The sequence below is a fragment of the Tursiops truncatus genome, chromosome 5 (assembly GCF_011762595.2).
Source record: "Tursiops truncatus isolate mTurTru1 chromosome 5, mTurTru1.mat.Y, whole genome shotgun sequence".
Taxonomy (NCBI): Eukaryota; Metazoa; Chordata; class Mammalia; order Artiodactyla; family Delphinidae; genus Tursiops; species Tursiops truncatus.
Window position 1 is genome coordinate 29,325,953 of NC_047038.1, and position 16,972 is coordinate 29,342,924.

Sequence of the window (16,972 nt, forward strand, 5' to 3'; positions counted from 1 at the left end):
TTTTCTGGGGCCGAGAAAACCTGTGTTTTTGCGCTTAAGTTGCTTTTATCGGACTGAAACTTTACCTATAAGCTTTTGGAGCTCAGACACTCAGTCTTTGTTCTGCATGGGAGTGCTGCTGCCACTTAAAGAGATCGCAGATAATGTCCCCTATTTAAGATCAGTGCTTAATGCACATTAACTTTCTTTCTTTCCTTTTTAAGCTCTGCCTCGGACCTGCGGTGGGATCACGCGGCTGTGGAGGGCAGATAAAAGCCCTTTGGACGAGGGTCACCTCCGTCCTTGTTGTTCACTTGAGAGCAGTGGAGAGGAAAACGGTCCCCACGGGCGGACTTTGGCTTCTGGAGCCGCGGGGCTCGTCAGTCCGGGCCTCCCAGAGCCTCCGTCGGGCTTGGGGGAGGGGCGGCGAGGGAGGGGAATGGGAGAGGGGATTTGGGGATGGGGGCCTGGAAGCGCTAACGAGACCTGCTGGGAGGATTTGCGTCTGCAGGCCCAAGAACGACTTGGGAGCGCTGGGTGCAGGACGTGGATCTCGGCCTAGTTTGCTTGCTGAAACAGAACTCAGTTTCAAGGAAATCAATCAAATCTGCAGGAAACAAAAATGGAAGTCGAGGTTTGGGAAGAGTTGTCACTTCCCCGACTTGAGTGGTGCGGGATGTGGGCGGAGACTCGGGGCTGATGAGAGGCCCTTTCTCCCACCTCAGCTCTTTCCCAGGACTTCCAGAAGGGAGAATTACCCTCCTCACCTCCCCTTCCCACACCCATCCTCGCTGGCCCTTCGGCCCCTTTCCGCACCTCCTTTTCCCTTCAAGTGAGAAAAGCCTAGTTCCCTCGCCCCTCCCGCTCCCACGCTGGTCCCCCTACAGCCATCGCTACTGCCACCACCTCGGTTCCACTCAATCGATTTTTGCTGCATGTCAACACTTATTACCGGTGAGTGTGAGGTATTTTTTTCTCCTTCTCTAGGTCTCTTAATGATTTGTGAGCTAGTTGTGTATTAAAGTGCTTAAAGGAACCTTTAAGGCAATCTATAGCATGAACAGCAACCTTCTCCGCTTGGGATCAAAGATGGCGAGCGGGAGGTCGGGCCCCCGGGAGCCCAGGCATCTCAGGCCTTGAGCTCTCGCCGCCCACCTCTGTGCCCCAGAGACTGGGGGGGTGGGGGGCTGGAACCCCGCGCAGACAATACGCGGTCCAAGGGCTTTTCCTCCCCGCCCCCCTCACCTGTTACTCTAATCCTTTCTCCGGTCTGTCCTCGTTTTTTAAACTTAAAATTCTTAAGGCCCCGAACTCTTCCTTCCCCTAATACTGAATTCAAATGGGTGGAAACCTGGGGAAAGGTAGATATAGCCCTCGTTTGTCTCAATTTCCTCCCAGTTCCTAAATCTGAGTTTTACTGCCCACAACATGGTTAGAAATTTAATTTTAAAAAATATGTTGGGCAGCCTGGGCCCTGTAGGCAGTTTGATTAGGGGGCAAATCCTCCCCTTCTCCTCCTGGCCCCGTTCTTTCTCTCACTCCCACCCTCTTCCTGCGAGGTGCTGAAACCCGGGAGTCCCTTTAGGAGTGTAACCAGAAAATACTAATGGGAAAAAAATAAAGAGCGTCTTAAAAGTCCCAATATTCCTCGAAAGCCCCATAAATTAACTCTACGAAGAGCGGCGAGTTCTTTTAAGGCGAGTCTATAAAAATCTGGCGCGATCTCGAAGGAGGACGACCCTCCCCCCAAGCCCCGTCGAGAATGTGACCAAACAAAGGTCTGTCCTGCAATCCACATCCTAATCCACGGGCGCCCTCGCCGCCGTCGCCAGTGCTCCGCAGCCTCCGGCCTCTCACAGGCGCTGCAACGCTGGGACTTCCAGGCTCGCCGACTTAAATTTTTGAGAGAGGAATGAAAAAAATAAAAGGTGTAATCAGATCAGAGGCCTTTATGAATATAGAGTCCCTATTGATTGTCTTATAAAACCCCTTTGCAAGCTGCAGTTAATCTAAGCACGCGGGGAAGCCAGAAACGTGGCTGTCTGAGGAAAGAGAGGTCGGGAAGTAAACGGGAGAAATTTCTTACAGCAGATTTTCAGAAGGAAATTTTTAAAACTGTCCTTCTCCCAGCCTCCCTAATCTGACAGTTGCATTTTAACTGAACTTGAGAAAATGATCATTGAAGACGAGATGTTTTTTAAATGGGTTAAATAGCAACCCGATTTTAGACACATTACTAATTTACTTTTTCAGGTTTTTACTTTGATCTTAAAAGTTTATTTATCACCGGCCCCACCCCACCCCCCAAAAGGAGGCCTTCTCATTGTTGAAAAGATAGAAAACAGAATTTATTGTGTGTAGGATGCATAACTCCATTCACTTCTGTGCTATTTTATGCATTTTATGTAAATGTTGATTTTAGATTTTGTTTGAAGATTACAGAAGGCCTGCAAGACATAAAATATCCCATTAAAGATGTATTTAATTCTACTTAATTACCTTTAAAAATCATTGCTACTCCTGTTGTAACAATGAGTTGTTAATGGTTCAATGGCAGTTGTAGAAAACAGGAGATATTGGAAACCAAAGTTACTCAGCCAAAGAATGACTAAAAGAACCATCTACTTTTAAAAGAAAAAATTTTTTTAACATTTAATGAATATATGGTAAAAGTGTTTACTTTTAAGGGTTGTGTGGAGGACTGCATTTTTTTAATTCTCTCAAAAGGGCTAAGAGAAGTTCGGACTCACTGGGCCCTCCCTGAGCAGGGTGTGTGTCTGCATCCCCTGACTTTAATGGATCTTTCCAGAGCCAGTTCTCCTATTCTGTTTTTCCTGCAAAAATGTTTAGGGTGTTCGCCCCACCCCTTGTTTCCCTGTCTTTTTCTCCCCCTATCTTTTCTCTCTTCTGTTTTCTTTATCCACTCCAAAGTGGGGTTTTTGTTTATTGACTTGCTTGCTTGTCTTCTATCAACTTAGAAAATGATCCCCTGATGCTGTGACCTGTTGTACCAGGACTAAGGCATGGTGTGGTTTTCTTAGAGCTCCGAGACTCCCTCTCCCAGTGCTTCCTCCGTCCAGAAGCAGTAAAATCTTCTGACTCGGCCACCAGTTTACATCAGCGCGGGACCACCCTACTCCCCCCCGCCCCCCACCATTCCCAGACCCACCTCCCCCCCGCCCCCGCAAGCAGTCCTGGGCAGGAACCTTTATCCTAGTCCCTTCGGGGAGATGAGACCTAGAGCCGTTTCCGCTGTCCCCGAGAAGTCAGTAGAGGAGCATACGGAATGTGACTTGGAACCCCGACCGGTGGCAACCCAGTTCTTGGGTGCTTTCCCCCGTTCTGCTAGTGTCAGCAGCCCCCTCAACTCTGCTCCTCTGGGCGGGGTTACTGCACCTATTTGAAGCTTGGTGGCGTCTTTCTTGGTCCTCTCGGATGAACTGGCAGGGCCTTTCTAGTGTCACTTTACGCGGCCGCCTGTGTTGAATGGACCGCGAGTCTGACTGATTCACCCCGCTGTGTGTGGGCACGGGAGGACGGGAGCGCTGTTGTGGGCAGAGGCAGAGACCCTGCAGGCTGTCCCCAGCGCCACAGAAGGGGATTTGCCTGCAGAGCCCAAGGCGACAAACGACAGGTCACTTTGTTAGAAAATAAGATAATATCAAATAAAAGAAAGTCAAATAAAACCCTTCTTCTGCGAACCCTGGGCCTCCGGCGATGTTCATTCACAGGGCTCTCCTAACCTCAACGCCTCCACCCCCGCCTAAAATCCGTGAAATCGTAGGAGCCATTCTTATCGGATGAGGCAGAGTCTTGTTTGTCAGTTTCTCTGACGGCGGGGGGTTGGGAGGGGGGGAGCCTCCTGCAAATTCTGGGCTGCAGCTCCCGGCACGAAGCTCCCTTCCCCAGCCCGGAGCCTTCTTCCCCCGTGCAGCCCCGCCAGCCTGTCAACTGCCCAGCGCCAGGGGATGGCAGCCTGGACTGCGGACCGGGGCCTCCTGGACCCCTGGATTCCTCGGGGCCACGCGGCCCAGCCCTTAGGAGGACCCGCGGCGCCGCCGCTCCAAGTGAACGTGCCCCCGAGGGCGGCATCGCCTTGGGCCTCACTGGCCACCCGGCCTGTGGCTTGGGCACGACCGTGTCCTACCGCTTTCTATTGACAACAGCTGCTTTATCTTAATGTTCAATTTTTGGCCGGCGACGTGGGAGAAGGGCGGTGGCAAGACGTGCTGCCTCGCATGACCCTGACGGTATTTTCAGAGGCACCCGGAGAAGCAGCGGCCCCGAGGGCAAGCTACGGAACTCCGGGGACTCCTGTCGTGTCCCCGGGCTGGTGTTTGCACGTCCCTCCGGACAACAAAACAGGAATCGAATCTGCAGCTTCCTCCACGCGCCCACCTCCCTCCTCCCGCGGCGTCCGCAGCCTGCCGACCCAGGCGAGCGTCGGATCCGGGCGGCCGGGGCGCCGCAGCCCGCCCTCCGAGCCCGCTGGGCCGAAGCGCCGGTCCTCGCGCCCGCGCGCCCTATGCCCCTGCACGCGCCGCTCCGGGCCTGGGCGTCGGCGTCGTGGGCGGTCGGGGCCTGTCCAGGGCGCGGCCTCCCGGCTGCGCCTCCAGGGACGCGCGCTGGGCCCGGGCCGCGGATCCGCCCGCTTATCTGCCCCCTCGGAGTCGGCCTAGGGAGGCCCAGGCCGGAGGAGCCCGCCGCCACATCGCCCTCACCCTCTCTCGGGCTTCTGCGCCTTCACTCCCGAGCGGCCATATACCTTGCACGGTTCGTCCCTGTCTGCTTCCCTCGAGCTGCCTCTCGAAGCCCCGGGTTGAACATTAACCAGCCAGAGCTATAGAGTGGGGTAAAACGTTACATATAAAAATGAATCATCTATCCGATCCTGGGAGAGAGGACCTATAGCGAGCTCGGCGCCTAGAGCTGCCCCAGCCATGTCCCCGGCCCGATGCACCGACCCTTCTGGCGGCCACTTCCCAAGGACCGCTGCTGGCGGCTGAGGTCCAGTGGGGGCGGGAGGGTTCGGGGTTCTCGGACTAGCCTTTCTATTTGAGTAGCCGAAGTTTAGGTCTTCTAACACAAGCGAGCGCCCTTTCCTCTCACACTTGAGGTGCACAGAAAGGTCTGGAACAGCGTTTTCTCTCTTCCAAAGGTTAGTGGGAGCAGCTGCAGTTCCAGGAGGAGACGCAGCCCACAGGATCGAGAATCCAGGCTGAGCGGTCGACTCCCGGGTCGGTTGCCAGCCCTGAAGCTCCAGGTAGACCCTGGGAGGCACGTCTGGGTGGGTAGGAAGTGGAGCGGGTGCCGGCAGGGAGTGGAGGCGAGCGGTGGGCGGCGCAAGGGGCGCGGGCCTGGTCCCGAGGCTGAGACCGCGCGCAAGCCCTGGCCGGAGGTCGGGCTGAAAGCCGAGGTTCAGGTCCCACCCCGACCCGCCCTTGCCCGGACTCTGCTTCTTTCCTAACTCAGACCTATTTGTTTCTTTAAACATAAATAATAGAAAGTTACAGTGGTACTTCAGCACTGACATGTGCTAGACCCAGCTGCCCAGTCAACTGTACAGAACTTATGAAAAGATAACAGAGCTGGAGAAGTAGTGCACCTCCTGAGTTCTTGTGGCCTCACCTGGAAACATTAGCATATTCCTGAATAGGAAGGTGATTCCCTTTACCTACCTCTCTCCCTCTCCCTCTCTCTCTCTCCTCCCTCTTTCCCTCTCCCCCATTCAAGGAAAGAGATAAAGTGGGTGCAAACCCAAGAAAGATGTGATGTTACAAGAGCTTTCAGGAATTGCCAGCCAACACGCAGAACAATTCTTCTACCTCTTAAGAAGATTTGTTTAATTCTATGCAAAATAGCTGCTTTACTCAAACTAGAGTGCTTGACCCATAATAACCTCTGGGTAAATATTTTTGAACAGGTAACCTCCACCTCACCCTACAACCCTACCTCTGATCTGTTCATTGAAGCAGCATGATTTTTACTGAGAGCATTCACCCAAATCTTTGTATTAGGTGTGTAATAAAGTGGCCGTGGTAGCATGGATGTCTGGGGTGAACTCTGCATCATTCCATTACCCTCATGGTCATGTCTTAGCTTCCTCAAAGGCCACTGCTTCTCCTTCAGTGTGTGCATAGCGATCCTGAGAGTTTCAGGGGACAGGGGGAGGGTGGCAACTGAGACATTGGAGAACAAGGTTCTTCAGAGAATCAGAAGGTAACAAGCACGTGGTGAGTATCATGTATGAGTATTAGTTGGACATTAATCAGTTCCAGAAGAAATGGCTTTGAATTTAAGATGTGTTCACAGGATATGCATTGCTTCATGTAGTGTCACTGCTCTAACTTCAGTGCACACAAAATTCTATGTGATTCCCATAGAGCAATACAGCCCTTTTGTCATCACCCAGCTTTGTGTTACCCCTCTTCCCCAAGAAAAGGAGGATTGACTCAAATGTTCTGCCAGTTAGCTCCCCAGAGAGAGTGAACACATCAAAACAAATAAATTTAAAAAGGTATGAATCACAGTCAATTGCCCTCCAGTGACTTAGACACACGGAGAAACATAGGTGGATAAAGGGCATCTACTTTTAAAGGTGTGTGTGTTCGGGGAAGGGGGTATTATAGAGGGTCTTGTGGTGCTCACTCAAACTGTCTTCTCCCCCACTAAATTACCATGTTATCTGACACCCTCAATCTATTTGTGTCCTGGGTAACAGACAGTTTGACCAAGAGGTCACAGACTACAGGGCTTGGGTGATTGGAAACAAGTTTGACAAGAAAGGAATCTGGATGGGGTGCCACAGTGGAGGTGGAGAGAGGATGAGGCCACAGTAGCTAGAGTAGCCTGGCAACCCTGAGCCTCTCCTGGACCTTGCATTCGCACACAATGCCTTGTCAGAGAGCAGGAGAATAGGAAGAGGTATCAGTACAGCTTCATGGATGGGAGAAATTTCAGTACCTCTCCACATACCTTTTCTTTACCTTCCCTTTATTTCCTGCCTTCTTCATGTCCTCCTTTTTGCCCTTCTCCCATCTCAGGAGCCTCTCCTCAGAATTCTAGCTGCTCCTGGATTATCCTCTGCTTGTCTCCTCTTTTGAATTAAGGCTTCAGATTGTTTGTAGTGTTTACTCTTCCAGATAGGAAATGTTGTTTTATCCAATCAAGAGTCTACCTGTAAACCATTTGTATTCATAAATATCGAGTGCTTAAATGAACAATAAAGGTGTCAGGGCCAATAGGTAAAGCATGCAATACGGAAATCTATCTTTTCATGGCAACTGATGGACTGTGCACCATTCTTTTGAAAAGCCCCATTGCATTCTGGGTATCCCGGAAGGGTCAGTGAGCATACTCCTTTCATCCCAGGCAGCATTACCCTTAGCACTGGGACTGCCAAAGTGGTAAATCTCAGTTCAGTTAACTAATTCTCACTTTGGAAGCTCCTTCTCTGCCTGAAACTACCAGCTCTGGATTTGCACACATTGTCCAAATTATGTGTTCCAGGAGAGCACAGATATAGTCCTGTGTAGAGTTTATGTGCTGATGCAAGTTCCTTTCTGAATCTTTCCATATAAAAATATTTATTTTTCTTGTGTTATATCCTATTGTTATTATCTTAGCAGTATCTTGTGGTGACTTTTCTTCCTTTCATGGTTGGGAAACACCATTATTGGCATTCTGTAACGTTCAGATTAGAACTTGATGGAAAGTCTTCTTCCTCCCAGAAGGGCGGCCCTATTTCCATCCTCCTCTGTGTCCTTTCCTTTCTTATGTCTTCCAACATGTCTGTTGGAGGTAAGTCTGATTCTCACATCTCTCTTCCTCTTTACTTTTTTTTTTTTTTTTTTTTTTGCGGTACGCGGGCCTCTCACTGTTGTGGCCTCTCCCGTTGCATAGCACAGGCTCCAGACGTGCAGGCTCAGCGGCTATGGCTCACGGGCCCAGCTGCTCCGCGGCATGTGGGATCTTCCCGGACCCGGGCACAAACCCGTGTCTCCCCATTGGCAGGCGGACTCTCGACCACTGCACCACCAGGGAAGCCCTCCTTTTTACTTCTTAAATTTCATTTCTGGGCACTCATTGTTCCCACACCTGAAAACTATCTTTGTTTTTTTTCATTGTCATGTGTATACGTTAATCCCGAACTCCTAATTTATCCACCCTCCCCTTTTCCCTTTGGTAACCATAAGTTGATTTTCTAAGTCTGCGGGTCTATTTCTGCTTTGTAAATAAGTTCATTTGTATCTTTTTTTTTAGATTCCGCATATAAGTGATATCGTATGATATTTGTCTTTCTCTGTCTGGCTTACTTCACTTGGTATGATAATCTCTAGGTCCAACCTGTTACTGCAAATGGCATTATTTCATTCTTTCTATGGCTGAGTAATATTCCATTGCAGAAAACTACCTTTTGTCTATACTATGCCTTTGTTAATTACCACGTGGGACGTTTTAATATGAGTTAAGATTTGGGGGGTCATTTTCTTTTAAGCTTTTTGTGGGAGTGTGGCATAATACTTGGTAAATAGTAGATGCTCAATAAATGCCAGTGCATCAAACAGTGTAATTAAAACGTTGTTCACAAAAATCAAAGTTCAAAGACATTAAAATATATTGAATTGGCATAAATTAAATCTCAGATTAATTCTAATTCATTTCCAAACTTTTCTCAATAAATCAGACATGTAAAAGGATTCTACAGAAGAAATTTCATCTTAATCTTTTTTATCATCACTACTATTACCTTTATGTCAGCATTTTTATGATGGTGAATCATATCATTCATCATTTTTCATCAGGGTTCATACAATACTGTATATATTTTAATGTTTCTTAATATATCTTTATTAAAATAAAGATTTAAAATATATATAGCTTTGGGCATGTGTGTGGTAAGGGAGACAGGAGATTTGTGTGTGTGTGTCTGTGTGTGTGTGTGTGTGGAGGGGGCATCAAGACACATAGAAGACAGAATTTTTCCAGCTTACAATGTCAAAACCTAGGATCATTTTACTAGTTAAGAGATTGTGATCTCCAACTCTCACAATTATTTTACAGTTTTAACAGTTTCACTATTCACAATATACAGTAAAATGCAGTGCATAAAAATATACTTGGGGGTTTCCCTGGTGACGCAGTGGTTGAGGGTCCACCTGCCGATTCAGGGGACGCGGGTTCGTGCCCCGGTCCAGGAAGATCCCACATGCCACGGTGCGGCTAAGCCCGTGAGCCATGGCCGCTGAGCCTGCGCGTCCGGAGCCTGTGCTCCGCAACAGGAGAGGCCACAACAGTGAGAGGCCTGCGTACCACACACACACACACACACACACACACACACAAAATAATAAATAAATAAATAAATATATATATATATATATACTTGGACTAAGTTGTTTTTTCAGTTTTATAGTTAAAGACAAAGAAACTTGAGAAGTTAAGAATGTTGGCCAACTGAAAAACAACAAAAAATTGCTAACCCAATTAGACGTTAATTAAAGTCATAAGTTAAACAAACCATAGTTATTTTTATCTCTGCTAATTGTTGCCCAGTAAAATTCAAATATTTTTTATTAATTTGTTGGTGGCAAAATATTCCTTAGATCACTTATCCCATCCACTCCCACTTTCTAGCGGCTACCATAAACAATAAACACATATCACTACACCCATGGGAGAGTGGCTTTACTTTTGATGAAGCACCTATGAAGCACTTAATAATTCTTATTATACCAGAAAAATCAATGTTTTGCCTTATCCAGCTAAATAAATGAACATGCAAACAAATACATATATGAACAAACAAGTAAATGTAGGGATTGGGATGGTAGGGAGTGACAATGAAGTGGGTTTTGCAGTGCCCATAGAGCTTTCAAAGACCCCAGTTTCTACTAAAGAATCACTAGCCCTGGCCTGGCTGTTTCTTAGGAGGCACTCGAGGGAGGGTTAGATGACTGGGGATTCACAAAATCAAGGGGGAGGATGCCTGGGAACTTACAAAATGTGATAGAGTAGACAAATATCTTTGGGTAGCTAAGGCACTATAATCATCATTTTAAAAAATTATCTACACACTCATAAGACAGTGGGCCAATATTATTTTGATAGCACTCTACATATATTTTTACCATTATGTTTTGACCTTATTTTATATATAACCTTTTCTAAATGTGACTATAGATACAGAAGATCTGATTTGTTGAGTACTTTCTATGAGCCAGTGAGCTAAGTGATTTTCATATGTTACCTCAATCAGTTCTCACAACAACCCTACAAAGTAGGTACTATTACTTCCTTATTTGACAGATGAGAAAACTTATGCTTAGAAGTAACTAGCCTCAGGCTACCCATTTAAAGAATGGCAGAGGTGAGCATAGAATAGGACTCAAACTAGGCACAATCTGACAAGAGGCTTAGCTCTCCCAACTACTAAGCAAACTGCCACTGTGAAAGAATGTAGTCTTCGGTATCACTTTCTGTTGATGTGATTAGAAAATGCCATTCATAAAAGGCACATATAGGGACTTCCCTGGCCGTTCAGTGGTTAAGGCTTCGCCTCCCAATGCAGGGGGTGCAGGTTTGATCTCTGGTCGGGGAGCTAAGATCCTAGATGCCTCTGGGCCAAAACAAAACAAAACATGAAACAGAAGCAATACTGTAACAAATTCAATGAAGACTTTAAAAATGGTCCACATCAGGGGACTTCCCTGGTGGTCCAGTGGTAAAGAATCCACCTTATAATGCAGGGGACATGGGTTCCATCCCTGATCAGGAAACTAAGATCCCACATGCGGTGGGGCAACTAAGCCCGCGTGCCACAACTACTGAGCTCGCGTGCCTCAACGAGAGAGCCTGCGTGCCACAAACTACAGAGCTCACGCACTCTGGAACCCATGCCACAACTAGAGAAGAGAAAATCCACACGCCACAACTGAAGAGAAGCCCACATGCCGCAACTAAGACCCAACGCAGCCAAAAATAACTTAAATAAATAAATAAAAAATAAATCTCAAGAAAAGATATAGACACAAAGTTATTTAAAAAATGGTCAAAAAAACTTAAAAAAGCACATATATTAAGGAAATATATGAAAAGTGCTATGAGAATAATATTGCTTAGTTTTTGAGATGAATAGTGTTTGAAAAAATGATTATAGTGACTAAGCCAATCAAAGGTAAAATTGTTCTTCATTTTTCACATGGATTTCAAGGCACATTTCTTAGACTAAGGCAATAGACACAACCTCTTAAGATATTTTGAAATGTGACATGTTAGATATGATAGGAAAAGGAGCATTCTTACTGTATATTAAAGAAAGGATACACTCACACAGACATCAGTTGGCATATGATCAAGTGGTTTTTCCTTGGTCTTGTACATTACAACCTGCTTCACTCCCATTGTGCCTTTTCGAGGCTGACTCTAGATCTCAGCCTAGACATCCTTACTCTGGAAAACGCCTTCCTACATCTTGGCATTGAATTAGGTCAAGGTGCCGCTCCTGTGTGCTCCCACAGCCGTATCAAAGCACATAACACAATTCCATGAATTTAACACTTGAAGATTATAGGCCAGTTATTTTGAAGAATGTCTCAATTTGTTCTGTGTGCGTGATATTTTCATATAATTAGATTCAGATTGCGTATATCCTATGATATTCAGGAATATCACAGGAGTGATGCTGTGTTCTTAGGCACACAATGTCCACTTAGACAGTATTTGGTGACATTATATTGATCACTTGATTAAGGTGGTGTCTGTTAGCTTCTCTATTGTATTAGTACACCTTTCCCCACTGTAGTTAGTATTTCACCAGCAGCTTTATGGTGAGGCACCGAAGCCTCCTTTCAACAGCCATCTGTGTGAGCTTGGGAGCAGATTCTTCAGCTCTTCATATGTCTGCAGCCCTGGCCAACAACTGACTGCAACCTAAGCTGCTTCCAGATTCCTGACCCTCAAAACTGTGTGAGATAATAAATATTTATTGTTTTAAGATGCTAAGTTTTAGAGTAATTTGTTACATTTCAAAAGATAACTAAGACACACTATACCTACCTCCCATCTTCTGAAAGTTTTTGTCACTTTTCATCTGTTATAGTCTTTCCCCTTCTTCTTTGCACTTAGGTGTTTATTCTTTTTTTCCTTTCTTGCTGCCATTTTAAATGCATTTGGGGGCAAATAAAGATAAACAAATATATTCAATTTTCCACATTTTATCAGAAGTCCAAGGAAGTGAATCTTAAGTACAGATTTGAAGGAAGGCAAGGGTAGGACTTAATGATGCTGTGTAAGAAAAACATTTGAGACAGAAGAAATATGAGATAAATACCAAGAGGCAGAAAAATACTTTTATAGAAAATAATAAGCAACTGAAAAGTATTTTAATTTCATATTTAGTAAATGTAATTCTGATTTTTAAATGTATAATTTTAAGTATAATTTTTTTGTCTGTCCAGCATCTCACTCCGTCTTCTGGAAGCAGAACTGTCTTCCTTTTGGAGGAACTGCTCTTCTCTTTATTCAAACTCTGTTGTTCTAGTCAGGCTGCCGATTATAGAACTGGTCATTCTGTTCATAGGAGGAGGCATATGATTTAAGGCTGGTATCTTTTGTCCTTCCCTGAGAATTTTCAAATGAGATTTAAAGAAGAGAAGTAGTCCTTTTCATGATGAAGAGATGAGATGTCGAAAGCCAGGTTCTCCAGGGCAGAATGTTGTAGTGTCTAGTAAGACCGAAAGCTGACTCAGAAAAGCACAAATGAGAGCTGGCTGGAGAAAGTCTAGCCGTGTCCCTGTTCCTGTGATCCTGGAGGTCCAGCTAGATCCATGCCCTTCCTGAGGTTTTGCTGCTCAGGTCAGTATATTTCTTGTTTCACCCATGGTAGCTCAAATTTGGTTTCTGTTACTTGCAACCCAAAGAGTTTTTGCGTCAACAGTGTCCTCTCCCCGACCCCCATGAAGTCTTCTTCCCTGAGGAGAGCAGAAGAGGGTGCTTTTGGATCCGTGATTTGAGATAGCCTTTTGGGGTCCTCAGGGGCTCCAGTGTAAGTAGAAAAATCTCATCTTCTAGTGGCCTTCTGCTAACACTGCTCAGGAAGTATTCAGGGGGTGAAGAAGGAGAGTTGTGTACATAAACACACACACACACACACATACACACACACACCTGTCCAGCTTTTTTGCCAACACAATAATATTTATTGAAGGTCTATGATATTTCAGGCACTTTCACAAACATCTGTTCTGCATTAGTCTAAGAACCTAGATTTTCAGACTGTTCCTAATTATAGATGAGATAACACCTTTAATACAAAAGATGTTAAATATTAGTCTTTATGAAATGGGAAAGTTATGAGCAAAGACTCATTCTGTGCACCTTTCTATACCTTCTCCAGGTTTAATCACCATTTGGGTGTCTCTTTTGCTTTCATAATAAAAGGTTATCCCAAGAAACTTGAAAGAAGATTGCAAATGCAAATGCTATTTCAGTATTACTATTTGAATGACTTGTTTCTAAAGACATCTTGAAAAAGACTATAAAAAATGAACAAAAAATCCAAATTAAACTATAACTAAATAGCGTGACTTGCCTTGAAATTCTAGCTTTATTCATGTAAGTTTGTGTCCTCCAAAGAAGCGGACTGAAACAAGTCAGCCCAAATCTATATAAACAGACTTAAGTTTGGGAGAGCTGCAGTGTTAAAGGCATTAATTCCAACTTTGATTATTACTTTGAAACTTGGACAAGTAGTGTTTGTCCAGTAATTTCTCATGTGTTTTTCCCCCCTCAGTCTTCCTGGGGGAAAATGGTTATGACAGCTTAGAGCTTTCTTCTGAAGAAATTTCCACACTGGCAAAGGTACCAACTTTTCACTTTCACAGTGGGTGGTCCAGCACAGAAATTCCCCAGTGGCTGAGATTCTGCAGCCTGACTGGGCCTCCCATAAGCTAAAGTGTTTAAACATTTTTATATGTAATTTAAGATGTGAACTGTTATAATTAAGAATGGGTAATTAGATTTTTCCCATTGGAAAAGTGTAAGGAATTCCCGGCATATTCTGTAGAGTTAAGACTATAAGTCTGTGTCAAAAATTAAATTCCTTCTTGCTCACTTTTTAAAACAATGTAATTTCTTGATTCCTTATTTTGCTTTTCCATTTTTTACCCTGTATTCTATACCCTTCTAATGTTTTTCTTAATTGTTAAATATACACATATATTTAACATATAATTCATAATGTTTTGTTTTCTAAATTTTTTAATAAAAAGTTATTGAACACTGTTGTAAGACTGTTCTAGAAACAATAGAGGATAGGAAGCTAATAATCATATATATACTACCAAACGTAAAATAGATAGCTAGTGGGAAGCAGCTGCATAGCACAGGGAGATCAGCTCGGTGGTTTGTGACCACCTAGAGGGGTGGGATAGGGAGGGTAGAAGGGAGGGAGACGCAAGAGGGAGGGAATATGGGGATATATGTATATGTATAACTGATTCACTTTGTTATAAAGCAGAAACTAACACACCATTGTAAAGAAATTATACTCAAATAAAGATGTTAAAAAAAAAGAAAATACTAGGATGGTTTGATCTGACATCAGCCATAATGCTGCATTCATTTTTTATCTCTGAAAAATAAAATTTTAAATTACTATAAATCAACTTAAAAAAAAGTTATTAAACACTGTTGTAAGACTGTTCCAGAAACAATAGAGGATAGGAAGCTAATAATCATTTATTAAGATAAGTGTTCTATACCCAACACCTCATTTAATTATGATAACAAATCTATGAAATAGGCACTGCTATTCCCATTTTACAGATGAGGGAACTGAGGTGCCAAGAGATTAATTTGCCTAAAATCACCTAACTAGAAACTAGTAAAACTAAATTTAAATCTGGGATTGTTTGACCTCCAAAGGTTTTTCTCTTAACTACACTATACTGTTGTTTCTACTCATTGACCCAAACCAATTTATAATACTTACTCAACTCATTCCATGATGGTTCCAACTCAGAAACAACCACCTCTAAGTAATGCAGATGTGCTAACTACTACACATAGAATGATACAACCTATGTAGGTAGAAAGTTTAAGATAAACAAGAAGAGATAAATCATGTAAGCATATAACTGAAACCTAAGTTAGAATTCAGTAAGTACTTTAGGGGTGGTACAAAGTATCTTGGACTTTCAGAAAGAGTGAGCATACTTCTGGTTGGGAGGATTAAGACATCATGCTTGAGATTCCTGTAGATTTTGACTTTGAAGATGAGTAGGGTTTTAATAAAAGTGGAGGGAGAGCATTTCAGGCAGAGGGAAAAGCATGATAAAGACTTAATAGTAGCTGTGGGATGAGTTTGGTGAACCAAGAATAATGCAGCCTGGGGAAGTAATGGAAGATAAAGCTGGGAAGCTAAACTGTGGCTAGAATGTGGCAATCATTGAAAGCTAGACTAAGAAGTTTGGAGTTCACTGTGCAGGCACTGAGCAGATGGGAGTGAGGTTTTTGTGCAGTATAATGAATGGAGAGATGCTGTACTTTAGTAAGTTGATGTGGCAAGGATGTGTAACCAGACTGCAACAAGAAGTAAACTAGATGGTTTAAACTGGGGTATGATAGAGAGAAAAGAGGAGATAGAGCTGAGAAAGGCAGCCAAAAACTACATTGAATGAGACGGTTTAGAGAAAGGACAAATTCAGAAAAACTTCAAGTGTCTGAGTTATAAATTTCAGTTATTCTGAAGTTATAAACTTCAGTTATTCTGCTGAATGATGATGCCATTAGCAGAAATATGGAAATGATATTCATTTGAAAATGATATTCAAATGATATTCATTTGAAGAATAATTTCTTAAGTTGGGTTAACAAGAAAAGGAATCATGGCAAGGCAGATAGGGAGAAATACAGTTTTGGAATCCCACCATCAGGAAGTCCAGATTTTCCTGGTACAAAATTCCCCAACTGACACATTCAACCAAGACTGATTTTACTGAGAGTTCAAGTTGCTGGCAACCTATTATGATTTATAAGGCAGCCAAAAGCTTGCCAAAAACTTTTCATTTATTTGTCAACTGTATCCAAAAATCCACACCATTAGATAGTCTGATATGGATTCAGGCAAAAGGTCCCTAAATGTCATTAGATTGTCCACCTTTTTTCAAAAAGATCTGAATAGGCTGAAATACAGAATTGAAACTACAATTGGAATTCAATGATAGATATGGGTAATTTTTACATTTAAAAAAATCAATAAATAACCAAAGTGATGAAGTTGACTTACAGAAACTCCTTAAAACTAAATTATCAGGGATTTTAGTGTACATAGTAGCCAGCCTTCATGATGACCCCAATTATTTCAGGCTCCTAGAATTCACATCTTGCAATCCCCTTTCAAAATGAATAGGGTTAACCTGTGTAGCTAATAGGATTTGTGGAAATGATGATGTGTGGCTTCCAAGGCTGGGGCATAAAAAATATAGCACCTTCTGCTGTGCTTTCTTTTGGATCACTTTCTCTGGGGGAGAAGTAGCTGCCATGTCATGAGGACACTCAGGCAGCCTTACGAAGAAATCCATGTGGTGAGGAACTGAGGCTGTCTGCCAACACTCGGTATGAACTTCCAGACATGTGAGGGAGCATCTCTGAAGCAGAACCTACAGTGCCAGTCAAACTTTCAGATGGCTACAACCTCAGCCACTCTCTTGAATCCAACCTCATGATAGACCTTGAACTAGGACCACTTAGCTAAGCTGCTCCCAAATTCCTGACGCATGGAAACTGATATTAAACTGAGATACGGTTGCTTTCAGCCACTAACTTTTGCAGTAATTTGCTACACATTAATAGATAATATATTGGGAAATGGGTTGCTGCATAACAAATCCTAAAAATAAGGGAGAGGCATTGGAATTAGGCAGTAGTAGAAACTAAAAGGATGTTGAAGAAAGTATTAGTGGAAGTTGAAAATATCTTGAACAGACTGTTA